The sequence below is a fragment of the Rhinopithecus roxellana genome, chromosome 4, assembly GCF_007565055.1.
Source record: "Rhinopithecus roxellana isolate Shanxi Qingling chromosome 4, ASM756505v1, whole genome shotgun sequence".
In the NCBI taxonomy this organism is placed as follows: domain Eukaryota; kingdom Metazoa; phylum Chordata; class Mammalia; order Primates; family Cercopithecidae; genus Rhinopithecus; species Rhinopithecus roxellana.
Genome location: NC_044552.1, coordinates 129,821,761 through 129,825,257, shown reverse-complemented (window position 1 = coordinate 129,825,257; position 3,497 = coordinate 129,821,761).

The window sequence follows — 3,497 nt, the reverse complement described above, 5'->3', positions numbered from 1 at the left end:
CCATTGACTTCATGTCTCACATGCAGGACATGCTGATGCAAGAGGTGGGCTCCCACAGCCTTGGGCAGCTCTTCCCCTGTGGCTTTGCAGGGTGCAGCTCCCCTCCTGGCTGCTTTCATGGCTGATGTTGAATGTCTGTGGCTTTTCCAGATGCATGGTGCATCTGTTGGTGGATCTACCATTCTGGGGTCTGGAGGACAGTGGCCCTCTTCTCACAGCTCCACCAGGCAGTGCCCCAGTGGGGACTCTGTGTGGGGGCTTCAACCCTGCATTTCCCTTTTGCAGTACCTTAGTAGAGGCTCTCCATGAAGTCTCCACCCCTGCAGCAAACTTCTGCCTAGATATCCAGGCATTTCCATACATCCTCTGAAATCTAGGCACAGGTTCTCAAACCTCAATTCTTAACTTCTGTGCACCCACAGGCCAAACACCATGCGTAAGCCACCAAGGCTTGCGGTTTGCACCTTCTGAAGCAATGACTCAAGCTGTACCTTGGTCCCTTTCAGCCACAGCTGGAGCCGAAGCAGCTGTGACACAGGGTACCGTGTCCTGATGCTGCACAGAGCAGGGGGGCCCTGGGCTCAGCCCACAAAACCATTTTTCCTCCTTTGCCTCTGGTGGCCTAGGATGGGAGAGGCTGCCTTGAAGGTCTCTGACATGCCCTGGAGACATTTTTCCCATTGTCTTGGTGATTAACATTCAGCTCCTTGTTACTTGTGCAGATTTCTGCAATAGGCTTGACTTTTCCCCAGAAAATTGGTTTTTCTTTTCTATTGCATCATCAGGCTGCGAATTTTCCAAACATTTTCTGTTCTGCTTTCTCTTGAATGCTTTGCCACTTAGAAATTTCTTCTGTCAGATGCCCTAAATGATCTCTCTCAAGTTCAAAGTTCTACAGATCTCTAGGGCAGGGTCAAAAAGATGCCAGACTCTTTGCTGAAGAACAGCAAGAGTCACCTTTGCTTTAGTTCCCAACAAGTTCCTCACCGCCATCTGAGACTACCTTAGCCTGGGATTTTTTGTCCATATCACTATTGGCATTTTGGTCATAGCCATTCAACAAGTCTCTATGAAGTTCCAAATTTTCCCATGTCTTCCTGTCTTCTGAGCTCTGCAAATCTTTAGGAAGTTCCAAGCTTTCCCACATTTTGCTGTCTTCATCTGAGCCCTCCAAACTGCTCCAGCCTCTTCCTATTACCCAGTTCCAAAGTTGCTTCCATATTTTCGAGTATCTTTATAGCAGCACCCCACTACCTGGTACCAATTTACTGTACTAGTTCATTCTCACACTGCTATAAAGAACTGTCCAAGAATGGGTAATTCATAAAGGAAAGATATTTAATTGTCTCACAGTCCTGCATGGCTGGGGAAGCCTCAGAAAACTTACAATCATGGCGGGAGAAGGGGAAGCAAACATATCCTTCTTCACATGGCAGCAGGAGGCACAAGTGCTGAGTGAAGTGGGAGTCAGGAAAGTCACTTATAAAACCATCAAATCTCATGAGAATTCACTGACTATCACAAGAACAGCATGAGGGCAACCTCCACCATGATTCAATTACCTGCCACTGGATCCCTCCCATGACATGTGGAGATTATAGGAACTACAATTCAACACGAGATTTGGGTGCAGACAGAGCCAAACTATATCAGCTAATAAGTATGACAATTGGAAATCTCCATATGAGGTATAGGATAACACTGTTGATTTAGTCAAAACACCCTCAAGTCTCAAGCGAATGTGGTATTCTTGAATGACAGCAGTAAAACTTATGAGGGATGTCAGGTTTTCATTTTCAATGAAGAAATACATTTGCATGCAAGTGTATGTGTAAAACTAAAATATTCTGGCATAAAGCAAATATCCAAGGAGCAAACTATGGGGAGGTTATTTATTTATTAAAAGTTAGGGAAGAGTTTTCAGGGCTCTCTTATAGCTCAACCATGTGTGAGAGCCATGAAACAAAAGGGTCTTAACAAACGTGGAAATTACAGAGCTTGTCCTGGTCAGCCCACAAGATAGACATCCGGCACTCTTAAATAACTTGGAGACAAGAAGGTGGCTTCTGGGAAGACTATGTCTTCTGGTACTGCAGAGCACTGTGGACTGACCTTCATGTTTGAATATTAAATTAGTAAAGGCAGAATCTACACAATACCAATGGTATTAGTCATGTCTGCTGGGGCATCCAATACCAGATGTCACTTTTCTGAACTTTTAGGATCAGCCTTCACTGTTTTTGGCACATCAGAGTTCACATCTGAGTACAATTTAAGTTGTAACAATGCAATCACCAGCATGCCTATTTTTTTGCCTTCCTCTCCTGCTATTTTTGGGAGCTGAAGCTATAAAGTTCCTCTGCCTATTCATCTGGGAAGTTAGAGATGATTTTTCTAGATTCCCTCCCCCCATTTATTTTAAGGGAATCAGAGAACATGTTCTCTGCTGCCTTACAAACACATTCATTTAAAAATTTACAGCAACCTTGCAAATAACCATTTTCCAGTGGAATATAATAATTTATGCTGGGTGAATAGAAGAGTTCTGACCCCATTCATTTTCCCACCTGTGCACCTCCTGGGAGGGAGGCACCAGTCAAAAACATGAATGTGTGTGCAGATGAACTGTTTATTCTTACTTTCAAGGTTGACTTAAAGTATGATAGTTGGGAATTCACTCATCTGCTTTAGCTCTTAAGTTGAGCCTAATTTGCAAGTAGGAAAGCAGCATAAATCCAGCTCTACCTCATAGTTTCTAATTATTAAACAATAACACTGAAAGCAGTGTTATCAAGACCAAGAGTCTTCAAAGTTTGGTCTATGGACTGGACTCTAAAAGACCCTTGGGTAATTCTCATGTTTAATCAGTTCTAAGATGTTTTTGTTTTTTTCTTTTCTTGGTATAGTATGGTGTATGTAACAGTTGCTTGAATGGTGTCTTTTCTTTTGGATTTTGAGCTTTTTGAGAATGGGCATTTTTGGGGATCAACATTTAGTGCTGCACTGGGCAGCCACGATGATCAAAATGATACCTTTGTTGCATTACAATGATGTGATTTGTATGTGCTTTTGTCACTCCAAAAGTCATTTACTGCCAAGTTCCAGATCCAGCTTAGAACATCCTATTTTCTCCATAACTGTGCATCTTAAAAGTTCTAGCTCTAAGATACAAGATTCACTCTTTCTGTCTCCAGGTGATACTGGACAAAGATTCTGAGATGCTCCATAATAAACCATCAAAGAGGGGTATGAGCGGGGCCCCATCAGGCAGCACTCTCCCTTTAGCTCATTTTCAATCTCGTGAGCTTTGTTTTTTCTTTTTATATGCTTTACACATTGGCTTTCTCTTCAGATTTTAGCTAAAGAAAAAGGACTCTTCTACTAATATAAACAATATACATGTTTTTATTAACCAAAAGGAAAAGAAAATAGGCTTACGTGATTTTGAGCCTCCACAGAACTGTCAAAGATGGATCTTTCTAAGCAATTCGCGGTAA